Raw genomic sequence first — 27,654 nt, forward strand, 5'->3', positions numbered from 1 at the left:
TCTCTCTGTCTCCCTCACCCTCCATCTTTCCATCTCTTTCTCTCTGTTTCCCTCTGTGTCTCTCTCTCACTCCTCCCTCTGTCTCTCACATGCCTTCACATTCTGTTTTTCTCTCCCTCTTCCTCTCTCTCGCACACGCAGAAACATACACACACGCACACACACACACTCAGCACAGTGCTGGTCCCGAGAACCTTTCAAAAGAGCCTGTTGAGTAGCTCTCAGAGAATCTCTCCACTTCCACAAAGAAAGGGTGACTAATTCCTTCCAGTGCTTGATAGGGAGAAGTGAGTTTTCAAATCTGTCTGAAACACAAAAACTGAACTCAAGCCACACCAGTCCAGACCCGTTGGTGGCCCAAGAAAATACTCACCCACTTTGACACCGCTCCTGGATTTTCCAGTTCCCTTGCATTTTAGAAAGCAGAGTAGCTGCCCCCACTCCTGGGTGCCTTGCTTCGTGCCCATATCATCCTCTTACAATAAAGCTTCTGAGACTCTGTGCAACATAATGTTGCAGAGATGCCATGGAGAACCATGAATTTACAAGTGAGGAAACAAAGGCCCTGAGGACAAGGTGCTGGCCCCCAGTGTCACAGCCCGCTGGTGTCAGGACTCGGGCTCAGGCCTCTGGCTCCGCAGAGCGTTCCCCTTATGGTGGGTGACAGGTCCCCCGACAGTGACTTCTGCTTGGTTTTCCTTTTTTTTTTTTTTAGATGGAGTCTTACCCTGCCACCCAGGCTGGAGTGCAATGTGGCAATCTCATCTCACTGCAACCTCCACCTCCCGATTCTCCTGCCTCAGCCTCCTGAGTAACTGGGATTACAGACATGTGCCACCATACCTGGCTAATTCTTGAATTTTTAGTGGAGACAGGGTTCACTATGTTGGCCAGGCTGTTCTTGAACTCCTGACCTCAGGTGATCTGCCCACCTCGGCCTCCCGAAGTGCTGGGATTACAGGCATGAGCCACCGCGCCCAGCCTGGTTTTCCATTTAAAAAGAATTAAAGGTTTCATGTCTTATGGTACTGCCGACTCTTAAGATTCAACTAACAAGGAGAAGAAAAAGAAATTTGAACAGGGGAGGCACCAGATCCCTTCACAAACCGTGACCTTCCTGTAGGCTGGCCGCAGGGGCTGCCTGACCACACCTCACCTGCAGCCATGCCTGGCGCGCTTACTTACTGCAATGTGGGACAGTTTCCTGACCTTGGGGGAGGCCATGGGGATGGGCGGCCACGGTGGGGTGGGATGCCCTGGCCTTGCTCTGCGAGACAGCCCTGCTCCCTGCCTCCTTCCTGCACCTGGGGTGAGAGATGATAAACTTGACAAGGCCCCAGCGAGTGGTTGCAGTTCCAGGCAGTGTGGCGCCCTAGTGGAAATACATGGGGAAAAGCAGGGCCAAGCCCCCAAGCATGAGGGCAGAAAGGGTCAGGGAGGGACCAGGAAAGAAGCATTACCGCATTGCCGCTGCCAGGAATCAGAACACTTGAGCCTTTTAAAATAGTGAGTGGCAGGGCTGGAGCATTTCCCCTGGGTGTGAATGAATAACTAACCCAGGGATTACAACGCTTGGCTTCCTTGCTCTCCCCTCTGGGCCTGGAATGGCTCCTGCCTCAGTTTACTCATCTGAAAACTACCTAACGAGGTGCATCCTCAGCCCAGGGGTGGGAAAGGATGAGTGAGCAGAGGTCAGGGGGATGGCCCAGGTGGCTGGCTGCATTCTCTGCCATCCGCCCTCCTGCCCTCCTTCTGGCCACGTCACCTCTCCTCCCTCTCCTTGAATCAGATTGACCCAATCATAGCCGGATCATCCAACTTCCACCCCGCAGGCATCTCCCAGGACACACTGGGTGGAGGATGACTGTGCTACCTCTCCTCACCAAAACTCTCTCCCTTCTATGAGCACCTCCCTGCTGGGACTAGCCCTGCCTCTCAGGTCACCAGCTGCCGCACCAGCCCTTGTGCGTGCTGGGAGACAACACCATCACTCAGCTCATCACAACCTCTTCTTGCCCCCTCAGTGTCGTTCTTGGCTTCCACAAGGGTGCTGGGCTCCTGACATCAGCACCCAGCTCCTTCAGACACACCCCCCTGCCATCTGTTTGAATCAGGGGCCAATACAGAGAGGCAACCTGGAGTCCTCAGGGTCCCCGCGAGCTGGGGACAGAGTGGTCCTCATTACTTACATGGTCAAGATGTTCTCTTTGTCCTTGGTCATGTGCTTGTTCTTTGCTGGAGGGAAAAAATTGATGGATGTTATTCTTTAATAAAAGTTTAAAGAAAAAAGAGTGGAGGGAGTGCTGAGGAGCCAGGGAAGAGGATGGTGTACAAATTGGGAGAGAGGGGAGGTGAGGGAACACCTGCTCAGAGGCAGCAGCCCTTTTGAGGCCATGCAGTGACACCTGGAACTTGAGGTGAGCCACAGCATGATGGGCCGATTCCCGTCCAAGGCACCACCACGGAGGCTCCCTGTGGGATCTGAAGAGTGAGGAAGGTGAGGACAGCCACCAACCGAGACAGCGTGACCAAGCTGGGTTCTCTGACCCAGCCTTTTCACGTGCCTAGTGTGGCATCAGCAAACAAAAAGGAACTGCGAGCACTGCCCTTGTCCCCCGCTGAGCCCTGGAGAAGCCCTGCAGTCCTGCTCTGTCGGATGAGGCTTTGTCACAGAGGAAGCATCACGTTCGTCATTGCTGATGATGAACAGGTGACAGGGCACTGCCAAGTGCTGAACCTCATGAGGGCACAAGCAAGCCACCCACCAGGAATTAAAGCGGGTCACGGGGTTTACTCAGAACAAGCCAGGTGCCTTTCAAGCAGGGACTGTGTAATCCTCGCCATAGCCAATCAGGTCTATGTTGGAGCCTCATTTGCAGATACAAACACTGAGGCCCAGAGAGGCTGTCATATACCACAGTTGCACAGCAGCTGGGGGAGCCGGGATTTGAACCCAAGACTCCAAAGCCCCTTCTCCTTGCCTTGCCCAAGCTGCCCTCTCATGAGATCAGCAGGCAGTCTTGCTATCATTGAGCATCTAAAGCTGTCGCCAGAGGAAGGTGGAAAGGTGAAGACACACTGCTTCTCCTCACAGTCCAGCAAGTCCCTGCCTGACTCCTGCCCTGCCTCAGGGGAAGGAAACACAAAAAGGGCAGATCCTTTCCTGGTGCTGGACACACCCCGTGACGTGTCCCAGGGGTATGTGGATGCTTCTGTCCTGAGTGAGCCATCAAGGCCGGGCGAGAACCAAGCGTCTTGCGGTGCTGAGACACACCTGGGGCCAGGCTACTCCTTCTGGGAGGAAGAAAGATGTGGCGAGATGAGTAATGAGGCCAGGCAGGGAGGAACCTGGTTGGTTTCAGTGAACGCAGGTTGGGAAAGCACCCAGCTACTTTCTGTTCAGGACACCACTATGCGAGGAGGGCTCCTCTCTTCACGGTTCTGTTTCATCGCGATATCTGTCCTGATACGTCCAAGTGCTGTCTATGACCCTTCTGCAACCTCAGTGCCTCAGAAGTGGCTAGCGGTCCTTGATTTGGCCATAATGTCCTGCAGATTGGACCTTATTTCCATCTCCTCAGAAGCTTTTTGGAAACAAGAAAGGCCATTTGAGAGTTCAGGGGTAAGAGGGCCCCAGGACAGCCTGAGGCTGATGCCAAGCTGATGGGGCCAATCTAGCCCACAGGAGCCTAGAAGGAATATGTCTGACTTCCTGCTCCAAGAGTATGGGAGGGTAAGAGGAGGCAGAAGATAGAAAAGGGGGAGACAGTGTCTGCCTGGCGGGGTTTTAGGGCAAGGTGCAGGAGGAGGATAGGGTGCAGGCCAAGGCTAGCATGACGCCAGCGCAGCCCTGGCTGGACAGAGGTGCTGCTGCCGGCAAGAACCCACCCTCATACTCATCCTCATCTGTTGCCTATTAAAGACTCCATGGTTTCCACAGAAACAAAACGAGTCCCATCTGCAGGTGGGGCGGTCCTCTTGTCCCTCTTTCTGCCTCACCCTTGTTTCTCACTGCCTGTCTCCTCCCTCTCCCTTGTTCCTTTGCATCTCTGTCTTCCCCCTGAACCTCTTCAACACCACTATTCCCTTATCTCCACTCTCTTTCCTCCCCCTCCCATCCTGCTCATGCCCACTAGAAATGGGAGCACACATTGTGCACACTCTGCAGTGCCCACTCAGGCACTCCCAACCCTGGCAGCTGTGGCATAAGCTGCCAATTGGTCCCAATACCCTATTTTACCATTCTGCCAATTTTCAGCTATGCATGAGATCACTCAGAATATTGCCTTCACTTTACTTCTAGGTGTGGCACTAGGATTAAGTCTGGGCCAATGAAAAGTCAGCAGGTGTGTTGTGTGCAACTTTCTTTTTTATTTTAGAGATGAGATCTCACGATGTTGCCCAGGCAGGACTCAAACTCCTGACTCAAGCAATCCTTCCACCTCAGCCTCCCTAGAAGCAGAGACAACAGGCCGGTGCCACCATGCCCAGCATAGTGTCCAACTTTTTAGAAGTGATCACAGATAAAGGCAATGTGCCTCAATCGTTCCTTTCCACCGACCTTGTTAGCAGGAATGTGGACATGATGGCTGGAGCTCATGCAACCACTTTGGCATATGAAGTATATGTCTGAGCCAGTGTATCTACTTCCCAGGATCTGCTCAAGTGTGGTTTCTCTGCTCAGTACCACCATTAAGCTTCTGAGAGGATCACCTGACATCACCACCTTCTAGCAGACCATGAAAGAGTTTTTATTTTTTTAAAATTAGGTTCATTGAGTTTCACATCATCTTGTGGCAGAGATTAAGGTGCCATGACATTTCACCTGCCTGGTCAGGCTGGGCCCATGGTGGCGGATGTTCCTGACTTCCCATGTTGCTTGCAGGCACAACCCAACAGCACATTGCTTCATGCCTCACGTCCCATGCCTCCCACCTCCTGCCTCAGGGCTTCCCTGTTACTGTGAAGAGCAAGATACTCTGGTATCTACTCATTCTGGTAGACACGCGGCCTTTCCAGACCAGGCCTGTTGGGCTGTAGACTGAGATGGGCAGGTGGAGAGTCCCCCTGACTCACGCCCACTCACTGGCTGGCCCCAGGTCCTGTGTTCACAGTGCAGATGCTTCTGCTGCTGTTTCAGGAGCTGCTTTTCCCTGCTAGGAGATGCTGCTTTTCCCTGCTAGGAGATGCCAGCTGCTGCCACCTGGAAGTGTGGAGTCCTGCTGCCCCGTGAAGCCAACTTTAACTAGTGGGGGACATGACCATGCAGAGAAATTTTTCTCCCTTCTTCTCATATTTATTATTCCAAGCCCAGTGGGCCTTTCTAGAGACACTCTGTGAAACTAAACAATTAGCTGCTTTTGTTGAAAGCTGGGGCCAGCCTCGTAAAACACCCCTTTGTATTCTACTCCTTCCTTCTCGGCCTCACCTCTTTCCCCCTTCCTCTTGCTTCCTGGAGTTGCATTCCTCAAGAAAGTATTGGTGCATTAGCTTTGGCCTCAAGCTCTGGTTTTTAGAGAACCCAAACCAAGACAGGGAGACACATGGAGGATGGCAAAGAAGAGATGCGGAAGGAGCTGGGGTCCTAAGAATTGTGGCGTTGCCAAACCCCTCCTGGACTGGGGGCTTCTTGGCCTTTCACCTGGGGGAGAAACAAATGTCTTTTTCATATTTAAGCTACAGCTATTCAGGACTTTCTCTTACCTGTAACCTTTTCCTAATAAATGCAGCTGCACAGGCCAGGCTTGGTGGCTCACGCCTGTTATCCCAGCACTTTGAGAGGCTGAGGTGGGCAGATAACATGAGGTCAGTAGTTCAAGAACAGCCTGGCCAATATGGAGAAACCCCATCTCTACCAAAAATACAAAAATTAGCCAGACATCATGGCATGCATCTATAATCCCAGCTACTTGGGAGGCTGAGGCAGGAGAATCGCTTGAACCCAGTAAGTGGAGGTTGCAGTGAGCCGAGATTGCACCAGTCCTCTCCAGCCTGGGCAACAGAGTAAGACTTTATCTCAGAAAAAAAAATGCAGTTGCACATCCAAATCACCTCTGGGTTGCAATTCCCTGGACAGCACCAGCCCATTATTAAAATACTCTTTCTCCTTCATTCCCATTTCACTTTCACTGGCATTGCCTTATTTTGATCCATGCGACATTCCTACAAGGCAGGTTGGACAGATGTAATTATTCCTTTCCATTCACCACCCCTTCCTACCCAACTCCCTGCTTAAAGGTTAAGGAAATGAAATCTCTTTAAGGTTATATGATTTCCCTAAGGGCAAGTGCTAATGAGAGAAAATCCCTGGTCTCCTCGGCCATTAGGCCAGACTGCACCACCATTTCTCCCCGACCCTTCACAGGCCACGCAGTTTGGAAGTCACCAGATTTTCAGTTCTCCTCCCAGGCACACCGTGGGATTGCCTTTTCTGCTGTCTTGAGGTTAGAAGTGACCAAAAGGCAATGCACACAGCAATGTTGTGTCTAGGCGGAAGCTCCAGAGAGCAGCGATGGCTCATCCAGCGTGTCTTCCTCTATCCTGGGGACAGCAGAACTAAGGATGGTGCCTGCTCGGCCACTGGTTCCTGAAATGAGGCCAATGTGAAGAAGGGCATCGCCCCAACCGAAATGGACATATAATGAGAAAGAGAACTAAGTAGGGCTGGGGGATGTTTGTTTATGCACCATAACCCAGCCCCTCCTGCCGTGACTAGACATGCACTAAATAGGTCCCGTTCTGGGATTGTAGCTCATTTTCATTTGTTTTTAAAGGGGACAAATCTAAGCCAGTTTTATTAAAATATCAAAGATCTTCTCAAATTCCGACAGCCCTGAGAGGGTCAGGAAGGGTGTGCCGGTGTTAGTTGAAACATTCGCAGCAAGGATTCTGAAAAGCCTTCGAGATTAAAGCCAAGGGATGTGCTTTTGTTTCAGAGCTCACAGGCCTGTACTCAAAAGAGTAGCTTCCAGGTTTCTGTTATCAAATGGAACTTTTCCACAGCCCTGACACAGATTAGACATTCTTGCTAAGAAAATTGGTTTTTGTTTTTAAAGGAAAGCTTTTCTCTAACATGTAAGGCATTTATCATTTCATACGTAGGAAGAGACAAGTGTCCCAACAAAGGTGATTTGCCCGCTTGTTCTCCCTCCAGCTCTAGGAAGAAACCCCTCCAGTGAATTCCATCAGCTCCTAGGCCTTCTGTCCCTGGGTGAAGAGAGCTGGTAAACACTACGTTGAACAAATTGGGGAGAAATAAATCCATTCCCCCTTAAAATCCCTGAGCCTCTCTGGAAGCCACAGTTCTTGGGGGAGGGGTGGGTTGATTCCCTCTGCAGTGACTCTGGATGCATCTCAGAATGGAAAGAGAGAATTTGCCTCTCTGGGAGGCAGAATAGCCCCAACACAAGGCTCCCCATTATTTGTGGAATAAATAAAATAAATAATAAATATTTGTGGAAGCATGGCAAGATCAAGGCTATGTTTCCCGCCCAAACCCAGGAGAATTAAACACTTCAAAAACGACATGAAATTCTCACTGGAAGCTGTGAGCTCTTTGCTTAGGCAAAGGAGACTCATGGATCTTTTGAGCTTGTAATCTTTGTGAACTCTTCAGGCACTGCAGTTCTGTTCCGAGCTAATATATTGCCCTTGTCCAGATCTCGCAGGGGGTTCTCCTCCTGCCCAGTCCCCGGGTGCAACCTTCCCATTGTCAACATCCCTCCTGCCACACTTGATCTTTGCAGCCCTTCAAAGTTACTCTAAGCCCAGCCCATCTCCTATGCAACTTCAAGCCACTTGCTCCCTTTTGGACTCGTAATTTTACCATTTCAAGCTAGTAATGGAATCCCTAAAACTTAATTATGTACTTAATCGTTCCAATGCGCTGTGTCTTTACCCAGCTTCACTGTAAACTGCACAGAGCAGGCATCACACCACATTTTCTTGGATTGCCATCCTGCTCTTTCCACGAGGATTGTGCTGAGGGTGCATTAGTCCCTCAACAAACACTCTGTCTGTTTCATTTCGCTTGAGGGCTGAACCCAGGCTGTTTTCTCCTTTTCATGTTTTAAAATAGATTGTGAAAGTCAAAGCACTGACAACTGCCACCACTGGGGCACAAATAGGCCTCCGTGTCCCACCTGGCCAGGTGACAAGCTAGACAAAGTCCACCATGAAGTCCACGGTCACGTTTTCTTTGTAACTAACTGAAAAGTGCTTCATGGGGAGGGACTCTGAGACTTTTCTTTCTTTCTTTCTTTCTTTCTTTCTTTCTTTCTTTCTTTCTTTCTTTCTTTCTTTCTTTCTTTCTTTCTTTCTTTCTTTCTGTTGTGTGTGTGTGTGTGTGTGTGCGCTTTTCTTTTTTAAGAAACAGGATCTTACTCTGACACCCAGGCTAGAGTGCAATGGTGTGATCATGGCTCACTGCAGCCTTGGACTCCTGGGCTCAAACCATCCTCCTGCCTCAGCTTCCCAAGTAGCTGAGACTACAGGCCGTCTCCACCATACCTAGCTAGCAAGATATTTTTTAATCCCTAGAGTCCAGTGTCTTTCTCTCATGTACAGGTTGCATCTTCTACAGATTCTCTTGAAACTCTTCCAACCTCGTTTGACCTGCTTTACTTTAACTAAATGTGTTTTGTTCTGTCTGCTGAAAGGATGGGAAGTGGGGTGGAATAGCCCAGGATTGATGGACACCTGGTTGCTGGTCCTGTCTTAACCTCTCTGAGCCTTAGATCCCAGATCTGCAAAATGGGTACTAAACAGGAACCGAGTGAACTGTGAAGCCCTTCCAGCTTTGTGGCTGCACAATTTGGAAAGCACAAATGGTGACTGGAAGCACAAATTGCGATTGCACGATTTGGGCCTCCTCCACTTCTGTCTGAAGGTCCCTGTGTCTGTATTATAACTGGCTATTTGGAACAGTCCTTCACTTTATTAATGGGGTGGGTAGTTTGGGGAAAGAGGTGTCTCCTGGAGTCCTCCAGGCACAATGAGGGGGGAAGAAAGTAGCAGCTTTAGTTTTCTCTGGTGAACAGGGACCACCTACCTCAGAGTGTTCACAAGTGGGCGCCTGCCCCATCTCGTTGCATCAGCTCTTTGTGGAAAGATTTTTATGCTTTTGGAAGTTCATGCGCACATAGAAATGATCATAATTTTCACTGCAAGAGAAGGGGTTTCCACTTAACTCCTTCTTCATCTGCTTGGTAAATTAAAACACACACTCATAGAGAGACAAAGTAGATTAGTGACTGCTTATGGCTGGCAGGGGGAGGGGTGAGGCGGTAGGAGAGGGGTAGCTTAAAAGGGCTTCTGATGTTCTACAACTGACTGTGGTGATGGTTGCACATATCTGCGAATGCATTAGAAATCATTGGCTTATAGATTTTATTTATGTATTTAAATATTTATTGAGATGGAGTCTCACTCTGTTGCCCAGGCTGCAGTGCAGTGGTGCCATCTGGGCTCACTGCAACTTCCGTTTCCCAAGTTCAAGTGATTCTCCTGCCTCAGCCTCCTGAGTAGCTAGAATTACATGTGAGTACCACCACGCCTGGCTAAGTTTTTATTTTTATTAGAGACAGGGTTTCACCATGTCGGCTAGGCTGATCTTGAACCCCTGACCTCAAGTGATCCACCCTCCTCGGCCTCCCAAAGTGCTGGGATTACAGGCGTGAGCCACCACACCCAGCCTGGACTTTAAATTGACCAATTGTGTGGTGCATAAATTACATCTCACACAAACACACACAACACATGTTGGCAAGAGGACCATAAGAGGACCCTGATTCTCCCTGGGCTGATGGTAGGGACTAGAAAATAGACCATCCGCATGTGGTCCTAGGTGAGGTCAGGAGAGGTTTAAGGTGGTCAGAGAGCAGGGAGAGCCCTGCAGCAGGAGAAGTGACAGGTACAAGGACAGGAGGATAGGAGGGGCCTCATGAGGAAGGAAGGGCAGAGGCCTGGTTGGGCAGGTGCACCTCTATTGGTTGATCTCAGGGTCTTAAGGGCAGATTACCAGCCAGGTTATCTCTTTCCAGGCTGGGGTGTGCAGAGATTCCTGATAAGGAAGGACCTGGGGCTAGGCTGCCGGCTCCTAGCACGGGGTTCTTGCCTACCACCTGTCTCTCCCACCAGCACCAGAAGTGCCGGGGGCAGGGGCAGGTGGGGGGGCGGTGGGCAGGGAATCTCAAGGCTTCGGGGAAGGGAAAAGTACGTCTTTCTCCAAAAATTTTAGATAGATAAATAGAGCTTTACTGATTCCAAGAGATAGTATAGTGAGATTATTGCAAAGCATTTAAAAAAAATCATGATTTGGATCTTAATTTGGCAGACTCCTAGCTGTGTGACATTGGACAGGTAAGTTATGTCTAGACTTCACTTTCCTCATCTATAAAATGGGGACAGAGATTATGCCTTCTTCATCGGGTAGTTGTGGAGGTTCTATGAGAATATGAATTGGAAACACTTAGTAGAACACCTGTTACCTAGTAAATCCTCAGTGAATGTTAGGTGGTGTTGGTCTTTATCTTTATCTTATAAGGATGATGATGAACTCATGAAACATATGAGGAAACTGAGAGCCCAGAGTGGAAGCCAGGACTGTACCTGGGAAAGCCGAAGTGTTCGCCTAGACTGAGTCGGAAAAGCTCCTCCAACCTGACTTGATCCTGGGTGCAGAGAATGCTGGAAGCCTGACACAATCACAGCCTGAAGGGAGCAAATGAAAATAAATCCTCTGAATGAAATGTGGGGTCTCACTTCACAGCACCCACCCTCTGCAAAAGGGAGATGTTTCCACGGCTGCTGATCCTGGATCCGGAGGCAGCACTCCCTCCACGAGGGACACTCGGGCATTGTCAACTCAAGCATCCCTTTGTTTTCCATTCTCCACTCAGACTTTCCTGATGACTAACCAGGGATCAATATAAATCACATCATTGTGATCTGGGGTCTTTTCCTGCTAAGGAAAAGTGGAAAGTGTAAGGAAAAGACATTGGTTTGAAAACAGAAAGCAAAATTACTCCCTACAAAAGTTACCTGGAGCTATTAGGAAAACAAGGAAGAGGCTCCTGGTGATTTGGAAGCTGGGCCAAGGTCTAGGATGCAATTGATGTCAATGGGCCCTTCGCAGGTAGAGGGACAGGTGAGGTCATAGTCTGACGTCTATTCTTAGAGGACTCCTCCCTGGAAATGACTCTCTTTCTCTGGACTCATTTCCTCTCAGGGCTTTGTTCCAGCAAGGGTTTCTTTTGAAATAGGAGAATCCCAGGTGGCACAGGATGGGATGGGGCCTCAGCAGGAGCAGTTGCTGCAACTGCGAAAGAGGAGGAGGAGGAGGAGGAGGAGGAGGGGGAGGAGGGGAGGGGGAGGAGGGGGAGGAGGAGGAGGAGGAGAGGGAAGAGGCAGTACTTCCAGCTTCCAGGGAAAACCTCTGTGCTTGCTGCCTTATCACCGTGACTGGGTAAGCCCAGGGATCCAGGAACGAAGGAAGGGGGTGGGAGGTGGCCAGGACAATAGCTCAGTTGTTGTCCAAGGCACGCCCTCATCACCTTCGTCATTTCTCCTTTTGAGCCAGAAATCCACCCTCAGACACACACACAAAGCTGTCATTAACAGAAGCCTCACGTGTACCCCGGAAAGCAAAACTGGGCACTCGGCTTCAAAGGAACCGGCTTCTTCCTTCACCAGAGTTCATCACTAAACGGTTGTCTGGCATTTTGTGTTTTCAAATGTCCACATTTTATGTGTCCAACTGATTCTCCCTTTATCAGCAGCAGCCAGGACCACAGCTGAACTGTTTGTGAGTTGGTGGTTTATAAAATCAATGCTAAGTCTTTGCTAGTCTTTCTCTAACACATACTCATTTGTACTTATTCATCTCAGAAGTAAAAGAAGAAACACAACATACAAAAGGCAGAATGGTGCTTTTCTAGGTCAATATGTGTTTGAGGACTTTTCTAGCTAACTGACATAAACCCGACAGATGACAAGCAAGAATATCCATCCCATAATGAGGCTTCTGGCACTGGGTTAATAAAGTACATCCAGAAAACAAGGCTCTAAATTACTTGAGAAGTGTTTTAACTGTTTTTGCATCTTTTCTCTTTTTTCTTTCTCTTATTTTTAAAAAATTATTCTTAGAGGTAGAGTCTCAATACATTTCCTAGGCTGGTCTCAAACTCCTGGTCAGGCAATCTTCCTGCCTCAGTCTCCCAGGTAGCTGGGATTATAGACATGAACCACTGTGCTGTTTTTGCATCTTAAAGGCAGAGGTCCGAGGGAGCGGTGGATCCCAGTCCTGTGGGTTCATTTGCTCTAAGAAGTCAATAAATCAAGGGAAATGTCAAAGGGCAATTACACATATGGGCTTTGACGCCAGGCCAACCAGCTTCAATCCAGGTCTGAATGAGAACTGAGCCTCTCCGAGCCTGTTTCTTATTCCACAAAATGGGAGTTGTAATTGTACCTACTGCATACGATTATTATACAGTAAGTATTTAAAACAGTGCTCAGCAAACGTGAAAGAACTCGATGTTGAAGATAAATGTTCAGTCCACCTCCTTAATGCGACAGATGCAGAAAGTAAAATTCACAGAATTTGTGCAAAACTCAGTTAGTTCAGAGTCAAGTCCAGAACCCAGACTCCTGACTCACAGTCTAGTGGATTTGAAATGTTTTAAAATTATTTTTAATGCATCAACTGAAAGGCGCCTTAGGGACATTACCCACTTTTTTTTTTTTTAATTACAATAGGAGTTGTAACAAAAACTGTGGGCCCTGGTGGGCTCAGGCCACCCATCGAAGCATCCGCAGACTCAACTGGTTTGGAACTCTTGGAGAATGGGGCTTTGTGGCCACACTCTAGACCCAGTCCCATGGCCCCTGCCCTGAGCTTCAGGCAACATTCTATCACAGAAAATGCAAAGCATTCTACACTGATTTCATTGCATTCTTCTCACGTGCCGGGGCATTCAAAGCTGCAAAAAAGAGATTTCCCCTAGACCACATGATGCACGAGTTGCTAATATGGGACTCAGACCCTGGTCTCCTGGTTCCAGGAGAGTGCTCTTTGTTTGTTTGTTTGTTTGTTTTTTGACACAGAGTCTCGCTCTGTTGCCCAGGCTGGAGTACAATGGTGTGACCTCGGCTCACAGCAACCTCCAGCTCATGGCTCCCCCTCCCGGGTCCAAGTAATTCTCCTGCCTCACCCTCCCGAGTAGGTGGGATTACAAGCACACACCACCACGCCTAGCAATTTTTTTTTTTTTTTTTCTATTGAGACAGAGTCTCACTCCGCATCACCCAGGCTGGAGTGCAGTGGCACAATCTTGGCTCACTGCAGCCTCCGCCTCCTGGGTTCAAGAGATCCTCCTGCTTCAGCCTCCCAAGTAACTGGGACTACAGGATGTGCCACCATGCCCAGCTAGTTTGTTTTGTATTTTTAGTAGAGGGGGGTTTCACCAGTTGGCCAGGATGGTCTCGATCTGACTTCGTGATCCGCCCGCCTCAGCCTCCCAAAGCGCTGGGATTACAGGCGTGAGCCACCGCGCCCAGCCCCGAGTGTTCTTTCTTCTGAGCACACTTGCTTGGCCCTACCTGCCACCGCCCCTTTGGGGAAGGAACAGTGGGAGGTGGGAGGAGAAGGTACAGGAGCAAAAGGAACTCCTCTATAATGAGAGAAGAAAAATGCCTTAGTCCGAGGGTCACTTGGGTTTGCTTAGACTATTTTGAAAGGATGAAACAATTTAAATATTAGTAGCATGAAGACCTCACTAGCTAGTACACAGGCCAAATGCGGGCTTACCCTCTTACTAAAGGACACTGATTTACTAAGATACAAAGAAGTTTAAAAACAGAAATGTGCATGCTTTTAGAAGGTAGTGAAACACGCCTGTTGTACTCATCAACTCCAAAAGTCCTGGTCAGTGGGATGATTCACTCACCTACATAAGAGGGGAGGAAAGAAACATCTAAGAAAATTTGAAATAGTAAAAATGTACATATGCATTTGGAGAGAACTGAGAAGAAAAACATTCTACGCATCTCCTGGCTTCCATGACAAGAAAAGAAGAAAGGCGGCATTCCGTTACCTGCTGGCTCAGCAGAGGGTCTTATTCCTCTCTCTGGTTCTCCCTTCCTCCCTTCCTCCCTTCCTTCCTTCCTTCCTTCCTTCCTTCTCTCCTTCCTTCCTTCTTTCCTTCCTTCCTTCCTTCCTTCCTTCCTTCTCTCCTTCCTTCCTTCTTTCCTTCCTTCCTTCTTTCCTTCCTTCCTTCTTTTTTTCCTTCCTTCCTTCTTTCCTTCCTTCCTTCTTTCCTTCCTTCCTTCTTTCCTTCCTTCCTTCCTTCCTTCTTTCCTTCCTTCCTTCTTTCCTCCCTTCCTTCTTTCCTTCCTTCCTTCCTCCCTTCATTCCTTCCTTCCTTCCTTGTTTCTTCTTCCTTCTTTCCATTGGTTATTTATGCATTCAACAAATACTGAGCACCTTCACTATCAGTTCCCGTCCCAGTGCTAGAGACATGATAGATAAGAAGACAGGGGAGACCCTTGCTCTAGTGCTCTTCATTCTTAAATTCTAGTCATAGCTCACTGAGCGCTCACCACACGCTGATCACAGAGGAAAATAAAGTTAGTTCATAATGCCTCCATTTTCCACTCCAAGAGTATTCCCAATTTGACAGGCATTTTCTTCATAAATACAAGTTCCCATTTTCCTCTGGAGAGGCCAAGGCACAACAAAGTAAAATAGAAATAAATTGATATAACTCCTGTCAGAGAGGAAGTCAGTGGCAGAAATGATCATGGTAATAACAATAACAGCTACAACCACAAACATGGTTTGAAAAAAAAAAAGAAGAAAAGAAAGGACCTAAGTTCAGTTGACAAATTGAACTCAAGTCATTAGTTAACAAAACAAATACTAAAGGGTCCTACCTGCCATCATCCTACCTCAAAACTATATCTTATTTCCAGCAAAAATGTCCAGTTTAAGAGTCCTAAGGTTGTGTTGAACCTCCACAGAGAAAACCAGCATTCTAACTTTGGCAAACTTTTAAAATAGAAAATAGACCATGTTTGTTGGTTTTCCCAGGAGAGACCTTAGCTCAGCTGTAAAACCAGACATGAAAATGGGATTCCTCGCATCCTCCATAGACTCTGGATCATGAGAAATTTTGCCTCTCAACATGCCAACAGGTCGGAGGGCAGTCACGTTCTTTGCTGTTCATAGTACATTGCTGTAGAAGGCAAGCTGTCGAGGGAGTAAAAGGAATTCAAAGAGATTCATTTGGACATTGCTCTCGAGGGTCTATAGAAGAGCATTCTCTTTGCTGGCGCAGCCCCAAGTGGCCACTTGCATTTTTGTATTTTTTCGGAGTCGTTGGAGGAGGCAACCATCGTCAGCAGCCCCTGCAAACGCAGAGACGGAGCGGGGTGGAAATGTTTCCCATTGCCGCGGAGTCGGTCAGCTCTACCACCTTCCACACAATTCACTCCTTAGCTCTTACAGCCTCTGTGGAACAGAAGAATCATCTGAGCTGGGAGGGCTCAGAGGCCCAGGGTCCAGCATTCCTTGGTCGGTGCCGACACTACCTTTGAACGTCTGCCGTGCGTTATTAAGGACGCAAACAAATGCTGCAGTGAAGAAACCGGTGGAATTGTTTAATTCATCATTTTCTTTTAGAGATAGGGTCTCGTCTTGTCACCCAGGCTAGAGTGTAGTGGCATCGCTCTACCTCACTGCAGCCTCTAATTCCTGAGCTCAAACAATCCTCCCGCCTCAGCCTCCCGAGTAGCTAGGACTACAGGCATGCATCACCACACCCAGCTAATTATTTTATTTTTTGTAGAGACATCATCTTCCTACTAATATGTTTTCCAGGCTGGTCTTGGGCTCCTGGGCTCAAGCAATCTTCCTTCCCCAGGCTCCCAAAGTGCTGGGATTAAAAGGCATGAGCCACTGTTCCTGGCCTAATTCACCATTTTCTAGACTTATTTGATCACGCAAATATTATTCCTTTAAAACTGATTAACATCTATTGGATTCTTTGAAGTATGGTCTGGGAAAATACTGATTGCATACAAGTTTCTCACACACACGTGTGCACGTGTACATGCACACACACTTTATACAAGGATCTCAATAAAACATTCCTAGGTAACAAAAGCACACCATAAGCATTAATAGAGTGAATGACTAGATTGATAAATTAATGAGAAAATGACTCAGCGAATTTACCAGAAGTCCTTACAAACCGCACTGGAAGACTAGTCGCAGTGAGCCAAGCCCTGTCCACCCACTCTCCCTCTCCCATGTGGAATATTCAGAAAGGGATCCTTGGAAATGCAGGGCCCACGGTGCTGTGGTTGCCTCTGAGCCTGGCTAGCATAAAAGGGAAGGCTACGGGTGCTTGGACATGGTGCAGGCAGAGGAAGTTTCAGACTCTGGGGTCTCTGGTAGGATCATGTCGCCTTAGACTTAGGAATAGAGGGCAAAGCAGGCTGTCAAGCTGTCATCTGGTTGGATCCCATTCCCTATCAAAAAGTAGCATCTGATGTTTATGTAGTATATATTTTAAAAAAGGTATGCTTCAGGTTCACAATCTCTTATCCAAAACCCTTGGAGCAGATGTATTACAGATTTCAGAAGTTTTCAGATTGTTCCAAAGGTAATGTGGTACGTATACCATGTGTAATTCCACACACGCGGGCTTGTGGTACTGTCTCATATTCATACATTAACATTTTTGCAATGAAGCATGAATATTCACAGCAAGTGAAATAAATAAAGCTTACACATTGTTTCAAGCCAGTTCAGGTCAGATGATGCTGCCACAATGGTGTCAAGTATACAAAACACTGTTGGATTTCACAGCTGTCTGGATTTTGGGAATTGTAGGTGAGAGAGTGTGGGTCCTTAATATACCTCTCATAGGAAGGATACTTGCTACAAAGAGAAAAGGGCGATGGCAAGTCCATACAACAAATCTAAGGACTTCTTATAAACAGAAGGAGGCACTGCCAGTGCCTCGCGTGCTCTTATTTATAAACAAAAGACTTCCCAGTGCTTCATTTAGGGTCAATCCACTGTGGGCCTTGCTTTAATGTTATCTGCTTCTATTTGGAATCCACTATAAGGGAAATCTATTTTTGCCCTTGAAGGACTCATGGGAATTTTACACTGTCTTAACCATAATGAGAAGTGACTCAAGAAAGAGGGGGTTTCCAAGACAAAAAGGATGAAGAACAAAGACCTAATGAGTCACTCATTGATACATTTCTAAATTCACCAAGATGCCTACATTTTGGGTGAATTTCAGTTCAATCACATGATTTTTAATGAGCATAGTGACAACGACACAATGACTTGTTTCTCTCCTTGTGTGCACTTAAATGAACTCAAATATCATTCTTTTTAATTTCTGCCTTTATGGCCTTAGGATTTAACCTAGAAAGAAAAGTTAAATGCAGACGTCTTATCTCCTGTAGGCAATTTTCAAGGAGGCTGCAAGTTTCTAACAAAATTCTCACAACACAATCAATCATTATTTGCCTTAATAAAGTATATACGCTCCACAACATGAAGTACTGAGCCACAGCGCTAATGGAACAATGGTAAGTGGTCCAGCTTCAAAAATGGTTGGTATACTATTGGGATATAACACTGGAGGATTCTGCCTATAAAACAGCTGAGCTTTATTCATTAGAGTTCAAGCAAGTTGAAATGCCAAGACTGTATTTTCTCCACATCAGGCCATAGGACCATTGACAAATACATGTAGAGATTTCACAAAATCAAAGTGCAAAAACAATGTGGTTGATAATTTTTTTTTTTTTTTTTAGGTGAGTCTAGCTCTGTCACCCAGGCTGGAGTGCAGTGGTGCAATCTCAGCTCAGTGTAACCTCTGCCTCCTAGGTTCAAGTGATTCTCATGCCTCAGCCGTCCAAGTAGCTGGGACTACAGGCACCCACCACCACGCCTGGCTAAACTCCTGACCTTGTGATCCGCCCACCTCGGCTTCCCAAAGTGCTGGGATTACAGGTGTGAGCCACCACACCTGGCCATGGTTAATGCTTTTACTTCAAGCCACACTGCATCAAACTTGTCAGACCCATCATATTCATTTCTGTTTGCAAAGGTCTGCAGACATAACAGCTCATCAATGCCTGAATCATTCATTCCTGGGTTTAAAGCCCCTCACTGTCAGTTTGTGGCAATTCACCCCAAAGTCCCCAGGTCAATTATATTTTGTCACTGGAGATCTAGCCTCACCAGGCCACCAAGGCTTAGTAACCTCAAGAAGGGAATTTCCTAAACCTCACACCCAGCTGGGGATTTAGGACAATGAGTTTCTCTCCATTAATCTTTAATTCCTGAAAATGCTGAGGTTGCCGATAACGGTCGTGTGTGTTTCCCTCCAAATCTTCAGCGGCAAGAAGCTGAAGCAGCCACGGTTGCTACAGGAGGCAGAGGCTGCCTGTATCCAGCTCCCAGGTGGGATTTGGTCCTAGCAGCTGGGAGGTGACAACAAGGGCAATCCAAGGGCAGAACAAAGGAATGGGGAGAAGCCCCCTAACAGCTAGAGTTTACTCTGCACCCATGGGGAGGGAAAGCCAAAGCTAAACAACTCAGTGGTCAGAGGCCCTGTGCTTCACACCAAGCTCTCTGAGAAGCCAGAGACTCCTGTTCTCAGGGGGATGACGACCCAGTGGGAATCTGCACAGAAGATAGAGAGAGTGGGTTGGTAGGGGTGGGGGAAGAATCCCTCAAGAGGAGGTAGCGTCTCAGGACACCATTCTGTAGGCAATTTCCATGAAGCCTCAGAACAGTGCCTGGCACCCAATTACGTGCTTAATAAATCAAAATATTCTCCTGTCTCCTGGCCTGCCCTCTCTAGGCACAAGGTTGTCCACTTTGTTCTCAGTTTGGTCTCTGTAGTTCAAGCACATCTACTTCTTATGTTTGCATAGAAATCCTTAAGTCAGAACTTTGCAGTGAAAGAACTAGTTAAAAAGTGATTGACAAGGGCCAGGCATGGTGGCTCACACCTGTAATCCCAGCCCTTTGGGAGGCCGAGGCCAGCAGATCACCTGAGGTCGGGAGTTCGAGACCAACCTGACCAACATGGAGAAACCCCGTCTCTAGTAAAAATACAAAATTAGCCAGGGTGGTGGAACATTCCTGTAATCCCAGCTACTCAGGAGGCTGAGGCAGGAGAATTGCTTGAACCCGGGAGGCAGAGGTTGTGGTGAGCCGAGATCGGGGCCATTGCACTCCAGTCCGGGCAACAAGAGTAAAATTCTGTCTCAAAAAAAAAAAAAAAAAAAAAATGTGATTGACAAAAGAAAAAGACTGGATTCCTATGTATCTAGCATTCTCAAAATAGTGAAATTATAGAGCTGGAGAACAGATTAGTCATTGCCAGGGGTTAGATACGGAGTAAGGAGGTGGGAGATTTTTGCAATGATGGAACAGTTCTGTATCTTGATTATGGTGATGGTTACAAGACTCTACCACCAGTTCAGTGTGATAAAGCTGCACAGAACCACACACACACACACACACACACACACGCACAGACACACACACAAATGAGTTCATGCAAAGCCGGTAAAATCCAAGGAAACTCTGTAGAGTATACCAATGTAAATTCCTGGTTTTAATATTATATCTAGTTCTATAAGATGTTACCTGCAGAAAACTGAATGAAGATGAAGGACACACAGGACCTCCTTGCACATTGTTCTGCAATTTCCTGTGAATCTATATTTATCTCATAAAAAAGCTGAATTCATGTGAATGAATTATGTATGCAATTTGCTAAACAGTTAAGGTAAGCATAGATAGATATATAGATGAACTGTGAATAATATGCACTGTTTGGCTCTGAAGTTAACTTTTCACACATCCCTCACTAAGCGACTGGGATAAATCTTATGCAGAGCCACCACTTTGAAAAACTCCAGGGTTATCACGCATATTGCAGTCTCTACGAAGTGCACCTTCAGGAGCTGTGCCATATACAACCTGGACAATCATACACAGCAATCCTGCCTTTAGGCATTGCTGGTTCTTTGCATTCATCATCCTGGCTTCATGATCTGTTTCTGTTCCTTAAACTGCTCCACTTTTGAAGTCAATCCAGATTGGAATAACCACAGTTTTGCAGCAGCATTGATATTTTTGTTACACAGAATTCTCAGTTTCTTGGTCTACAATTGCTCAGATTTCAAACATGAAACAGACTTTTTATTCATATATCTAATAATCTTTTATTGAGAACTTACTGTGGGCTATAAAGATTGATTTCTGTGTTGTTGTTATTGTAACCGTGATGAACCATAGTTCACATGTACACTTGTACAATGCTGTAGTTCGAGGCATTTCATGCTCTTCTACCAGCTGATCTGTGAAATGCTTTCTCTTTAGAGAAAAAGCTTCTCTCTCTAGCTCTGGTATATATCTAGTTGTCTAATTTGTTGGCTGAAAGAGAACCTTCCAGCGTGAAATCCACCTGAAACAAGACTCCCTGCTATGCAGCAGTTGATTCTGTTTCTTTACAAGTTGAACCATCCAGCTTGGCTGGTGCTAGACTTTTATTGTTTAACCATTTCAACCTATTGATGTGCAGGCCATTCATGATTGTGTGGTTCACAGCTGGGCTGGTCCCAGGACAAGCCCAGTGGTGATTCAGTTAAAGGGGACAGATACGGGAACAGATGAACAATGCATGGGGTGAGGAGGTGGTGGTGGCAGGGGCAGTGCAGGGGAGAGGGCTGGACAGGTGAGGCAGGCCAAAACTGGTGACTCATGGGCTCCCCTTTGTCAGGAGGGCTGGAGCAGGTAGAGCCCGCCCAGAGCTGGGGAACCCACACCCAGCACAGGTCCTCTCCTGATCTGCTACTCCCGCCCCAGTTTCCCGTCAGACACAGGAGCAAGGGATGCACAAAGGCTGCTTCCTGAGCAGCGAGTTGGGACAAAGCCAACAGGTGATCTCAGGGCTTGGCACTTTCCCCATGCCTGAAAGTAGATCAACCATGAAGGTTACAATACAGGTTTAGAGAATTAATAAAAAGGTGTGGGATGGGGTGAGTTTCAAGCTCCAGGATCCAAGTGTTTACTTTCCTAGAGCGACTTCTGTCTCAACAACCCCCAACCCACCCACCCACACACACACCCCTACACATCTGGAATTTTCTGTCCACTTGCCAGTCACCAAATCCCCTCTCCACCATCACCAGCAGCCCTTCTCCCTGATTAGCTTGAGTCACTAAAAAGGCAATGTGGCAGAGGGGCTAAAAGTTCACCTTTTCCCAGCTCTAATTAGAGAAGAAAAAAGAAAGAGAAAGGAGCTAGCTGAAAAATAAGACTCTGCGTACATGCCACTAACTTGACCTTGCAGCTAAAGAAAAGACTATATTTTTAAAAGGAGGAGGAGGAGGAAGAGGACATGATGGGGGGGGAAGGGGGAGGAGAGAGAAGGAGGAGAAGGTCCTTTCATCCTTACTTAACCGTAAGACAAATTTGAATCCAGCTGCATCATTTAGTAGCTGTGTGACCTTGGACAAGTTTCTTTACCCCTCTGTGCCTCACTTTCCTCATTTGTAAAATGGAGATGATGGTGATGATGATGGTGGTGATGATGATGATGGTGATGATGATGGTGATGATGGTGATGATAGTGATGATGATGGTGATGATGATGGTGGTGGTGATGGTGATGGTGATGATGATGGTGATGATGATGGTGGTGGTGATGGTGGTGGTGATGATGATGGTGATGATGATGATGGTGGTGATGATGATGGTAATGATGATGGTGGTGATGATGGTGATGATGATGATGGTGGTGATGATGGTAATGATGATGGTGGTGATGATGATGATGGTGATGATGATGGTGATGATGGTGGTGATGATGGTGGTGATGGTGACGGTGATGATGACGGTGGTGATGATGATGGTGATGATGATGGTGATGATGATGGTGGTGATGATAGTGGTGATGGTGATGGTGATGATGATGGTGGTGATGATGATGGTGATGATGATGGTGATGGTGACGGTGATGATGATGGTGATGGTGATGATGGTGGTGATGGTGATGATGGTGTGGTGGTGATGGTGATGATGATGGTGATGATGGTGATGGTGATGATGATGATGGTGATGATGGTGTGGTGATGATGATGGTGATGATGGTGTGGTGATGATGATGGTGATGATGGTGATGGTGAAGATGATGGTGATGGTGATGATGGTGGTGATGGTGATGATGGTGTGGTGGTGATGGTGATGATGATGGTGATGGTGATGATGGTGATGATGATGGTGATGGTGATGATGGTGATGATGATGGTGATGGTGATGATGATGGTGATGATGGTGTGGTGATGATGATGGTGATGATGGTGTGGTGGTGATGGTGATGATGATGGTGATGGTGATGATGGTGATGATGATGGTGATGATGATGGTGATGATGATGGTGATGATGGTGTGGTGATGATGATGGTGATGATGGTGGTGGTGATGATGGTGATGATGATGGTGATGATGGTGATGGTGATGATGATGGTAATGATGATGGTGTGGTGATGATGATACTACCAACCTCATAGGATTTTGGGGGAGGCTTGAAAGTGTTGATATGTGTGAAGCCACAGAGATACGCCTAGCACATAGGAATGTTCAGTGCACTGAGGCCATTCTTTAAAACTCTGGCTGGAAACCCCTTCACATTCCCCAGTTCCCACAGAGTCTCCATCTTCTCCCTCTGCTTCTTCCTGCCTCCCTGCCTTGTGTTCTTTCAGAGTCCCTCATGACTGTGTCTTTTCCCCATCCCCTTTCCCCCAAAAGGTAGCTGGGTTTCAGTATTAAAATCAGTGCTTTGGAGTCTGACCAAGGTGAATTCATATCCTTGCTCCACCCCATCCTGGCTTGGGCAGGTGCCTGGCTGCCCTCACCTGGAACCTGTGGCTTCCATCCTGCCTCCCAGACCTAGTCACAGCCATGAGGATGCCAGTCAGGAAAAGGAAGGAATGCCCACCCTGAATAGGAGCTCAACAAATGGAGCCATTCTGCTTCGATGGCACCTGATGCCTAATTCTGCAGTTGCTCCCGGTTTCCCTCTCTTCTCTTCCACCCTCCATACCATATTGTGCTAATAACAAGAATCATCATGTACTGAGCATTCGTGCCTTCCCAGCACTGTGCAAAGAATTTTGCTCCTGTAATCCTCACAATTCCTGGATTTAGATTCTGCCCTCTGCTCCCAGAGCTCTATCTACATTTCCCAAGGGTACCACTCAAATAACAGCGCATTGCTATGAAGATCAAAGCAATAGGTGCACAGTGGGAAAAGAAGAGAAAGACATGAAGGGGCACCTAATGGGGTAACCAGCCCTCCGGGCTCGCCCAAGGCTGAGGACCAACCGGGACGGATGGTCATTCTAACAATGCAGTCATCCACAATGTCAAGGATGCCCAAAAATATTTTTTGCTGCTATGACAATGGCTCAGAAACCCGCCTGATGATTTTGGAAGGTACTTCTCTGAGACTCAATTTCATCATCTAAAACAGAGATAGCAATGGCTACCTCCTCACAGGGCCATTGAAGAGACGAAAAGGGACAAAGTGCATCCAGCATTCTTGCAGCGTTTTTCTCATGGTGAGCCCTCCTCCACAGGTGTCAGCATCAAGCCCTGGAAATCACACCTGGGCTTGTCCACCTGCCAGCCACCAGCCCTGGCCACTTCCTTACTCTCTCCAAATCTCAACTGCCTAAACTCCATCAGTTCAAGCCAGGCATAGTAGCTCACACCTGTAATCCCAGCAATTTGGGAGGATGAGGTAGGAAGATCCCTTGAGACCAGGAGTTTAAGATCAGCTTGTTCAACACAGTGAGACTCCATGTCTACAAAATATTCTTTTTAAAAACTGGCTCAGTGGGGAGATTAAGTAAGTTACAGAAAGCTTGTGAAGAAGAAAAGAAGAAGAAGAAGAAAAAAGAGGAGGAGGAGGAGAAGGAGGAGGAAGAAGAAGAAGAAGAAGAAGAAGGAGGAGGAGGAGGAGGAGGAGGAGAGAAGGAGGAGGGGGAAGGAGGAGGAGGAGGAGGGAAGGAGGAGGAGGGAAGGAGGAGGAGGGAAGGAGGAGGAGGGAAGGAGGAGGAGGGAAGGAGGAGGAGGGAAGGAGGAGGAGGGAAGGAGGAGGAGGGAAGGAGGAGGAGGGGAGGAGGAGGGAAGGAGGAGGAGGCAGAGAGAGAGGAAGAAGAAGAAGAAGGCGGCAGAGAGAGAGTGCTAGCTGGAAAGAACACTCTGCCTAGACTCCACTGACCAGGCCTCACAGTTTTTAGAAGAAGGAAGAAGACAAAGCTCACAGATGCAGCCTGGCTGGAAAACCCCAGTCCCTCCGTTCTTAACCACCAGACGGGGAAGTCTTGGCCAAACAATGGTGGAACAGATTCTCTGAGGGACAGACAAGAAAGAGAGGGGGACAGAGGGCCCCAGCTCCAGCCTGAGGCTTGGGTCTGAAATGTCCAATCCACCAGCACACCTGACACTCCTTGGCAGGAAAAGGAAAGAAACCCTGGCAATCTGGAGGGAGGCATAGCCAGTTCACAGAATCAGAAACATGGGAGCAAAAGCCATGGCCTTTGGTTCAGAAATACCAAACATCTAGGCACCTCCGGCAAAGTCCCTGGCCCAGTTCCATGTTATTGTGACCTCTGAGTCCTGGCCGAGTGCAGGGCAAACTCCACTACCTGCTCAGTGGTCCTCGGGTCCCTTGCTCCTGGCACTGGGGTCCTGTTTCTTTTTGCCCCTTCCAACTGGGCTATCTGGCAGGGATCAATCCGGCCCCACGTAGAAGACACAGTCTGGCAGGGGTCTCCAAGGCCTTTATGTGAAAGTCGATGGCTCGGATGTTACTATTTTTTAACATGGATTCAATGCCAATGGCACGCTGAGCCCATGGAGAAATCAGAGGTAAACAGTCGGCAGACAGGCTCTCTGGGGAGATAAACAGATGCATGGCATTCCAGGTCTCTGAGGAAAGATGCCCCTCAAAGCTAGGGAGCAGCTTTTGTCCATGCTGCCACCTTTAGGGGCATTCTCAGAAATTCCCACTCCTAGGCTCAGTGACAGGATCATCAGAGCCTAACAGCTTCTTGGCCATGGTCGTGCACAGTCGTTGCCAGCCACCCCCGCTATGGCAGGCTGTGCTGTGATGGCCCTTTGCTCCCTGCACCCCAGGTGCTCAATCATGACAGGAGCAGCCTCCAGCCACCCTAGCTTCACAGCCACCCTAGCTTGGATCAGCTGGTCCCTCTCCTGGGGTGAAGGCAGCGAAGGAATTATATCAGCCCACAAGGAAAAGCCACTACTTTTGGAAGGGGCCAGGAAAGTGCAGCGGGAGGGGTCAGCAGAGTGAGAGGGGACAGGGACCCACCATGAGGGATGAAATTGATGACTTCCAATTGATCGCCCCACTCACCCTCAGCACTGGTCCCAGCCTGTGCTCACCTCCCCCTGCTGCAGGTGTGGAGGCGCAGCACACGTGGGATGGGGGCTGCCCCTGAGCTCTCTGGCTGCGGAGGGACAGCTCTGACAGGAGATAGGCTCCTATACTGATTAGGACAATTACTCTTTCTCTGGGCTTCGGTTTCCTCATTTGCAACATAAAAAGCTTGGGTTTGATGGGTTTTCGAAGAGCCTTTGAGCTCTCTGATTCAGCAATGTGATTGGAGTCTAGCCAGACACAGCCCCCAAATGTGGGGCTGGCCCCATGTCTGTGGAGGGATGGAGGTGGAAAATCAGGATGTGGTGGCAGGGCTGTCTGTGGGATTCTCCTGGGAGCAATGCTCTTCCCCATCTCACAACTCACCCGCACGGCCTTGCCAGATGCCCTGGGTCTGCACCAAACGTTCCCCCGCCCTCACAGCTTGCATCCTTGCTCACCTTGTAAATGACTCATGACAGCTGGGGACGGGGTGCCCCAGAGCACGCCCACAAGTCAGTGCCCATCCGCCCCTTCTCCAGGTGCCACTGCTGGGAGCTGTGGAGTTGTCAGCTGTTCCTAAGCCAGGGGAGCTCCTTGAGTTACAAAACCGAGAGGACATGGAAATTGAAATAGGAGAAGCAGCCAGTGGGGGCCAAAGGGCTCCTGGGGCAGCTATGGAAAGACAGCCCTGCCAGAGCAAGCACATTATTTATCGGCTCTCTTGGGGAGACATATATGGTTATAAACAGAACCTCTTCCTATCACAAGACACGCCTGCCAGCCTTTCCATGGATCACCAAAGCACCCCCGAGCTTTGCGCTTAGGGACGATTGCCAGGCGTGGGAAACACCTAACAGTTGCATGTCAGCACCGAAGGAAGTGGGGTTCAGACAAAAGGCGTTCCATTTCACAGCAGGGAGGAGGGAGCCCCTTGGAAGTAAAAAGTCTTTCTTGGGGCCACCCAGCAAGCCAAGCCAGAGCTTCTCAGCAATCAGGTGTGCATTCCTGGAGCCCACGCCACCCATTCTCGACCCAGGGAAGGGATTAGGGAACTAGGGATATTTTGAGACCCAAAGAAAATTTACCCCCTACGAAAGAGCCCAAAGTTTTCCCACCATTCTGCAAATCAGCACCTGGACTGCGAGGCCACGAGGGCTGCATTGAGTCGGGGGAGAAGGAAGGCTGGCCAGTTAGGAATGACGTCATGTGGCTACAGTTTAAAAAAAAAATGCACACTGCTGCTGAGAGCTGGGGTATAAATGCCACGGCAGTTGCTGGGCATTTCTGCCCCGGCTCTTAACAGCGGAGTGCGAGGGGATCTCTCCAGGTTGGATCGAGTGGCTGCTTTCCTGGTTGCTAGGGCCGATAAGACAGGGAAAATGCTACACTCGGTGTTCATGGGAAAACATGTTGATATTGAAGAAGAGCTGAGACGTGTTAACAGTTGAGTAAAAACAGAGCAGCCCTGGCTCAGGGGCTGCAGCTACCCGCCAGGCGGGCACTTAGATTACCCACGTGGTGTGCTGCAGGCAGTGAGTCAGACGGCCCATGCTCCCGAGACTGAGGGATGACAATCCCAAAAGGACGCACCACCAAATGTGGCTCCTCCAAGTAGGCCCAAGGACCCGGCCTCCGCTCCAGACGGCTGTGGGCCCCTGCAGGCGTCGCACTGCAGCCAGCCACCCTGGCACACACAGAGACTGTGGACGCTGACAGGCAGTGCCACAAGGCTGGAGATGAGGAAAGGGACCGTGCAGGCAGATGGGGGATGCTTTGCGGCAGGGCACAGGAAGCCCTCGTGGGGACAGACTCTCCACTGGCAGGTGTGGCCAGAGGGGCACTGGCCTCGGAGCCTCTGTTTGTAGCTCTGTGCTGGGGCTTGGGGTACAGGGCGGCCCTCAAAGGGAAATGGTTTTGGTGGTTCAGGAAATAAAACCTTTTGGCAGACACCCAGGGCTGGCCTGACGCATGCTGCTTTCTGCCCTACAGCTAAGAGCGTGGTAGCAAGGTCCTTCTAGGTTTCCATTTTAATCCACTCACCAGATGCCTCGCCTGGGATTTACACAGTTTAGACTCCACATTGGAAGATTCAAATGTCCCTCATTTTCTGCCTCCCACAAGTCAGCTATGAATTTTCCCACACATAACTAGTAACTTC

At 48.4% G+C, this 27,654-nt stretch overlaps 1 pseudogene; it reads right to left on the minus strand.

The window, feature by feature from the left end:
- The window catches only part of LOC126951961 (transcription factor BTF3-like), a 32,074-nt pseudogene extending 5,914 nt beyond the window's left edge, over nt 1-26,160 (minus strand).
- Nucleotides 26,161-27,654: the final 1,494 nt, after the last annotated feature.

Source organism: Macaca thibetana, chromosome 4, assembly GCF_024542745.1.
Source record: "Macaca thibetana thibetana isolate TM-01 chromosome 4, ASM2454274v1, whole genome shotgun sequence".
Taxonomy (NCBI): Eukaryota; Metazoa; Chordata; class Mammalia; order Primates; family Cercopithecidae; genus Macaca; species Macaca thibetana.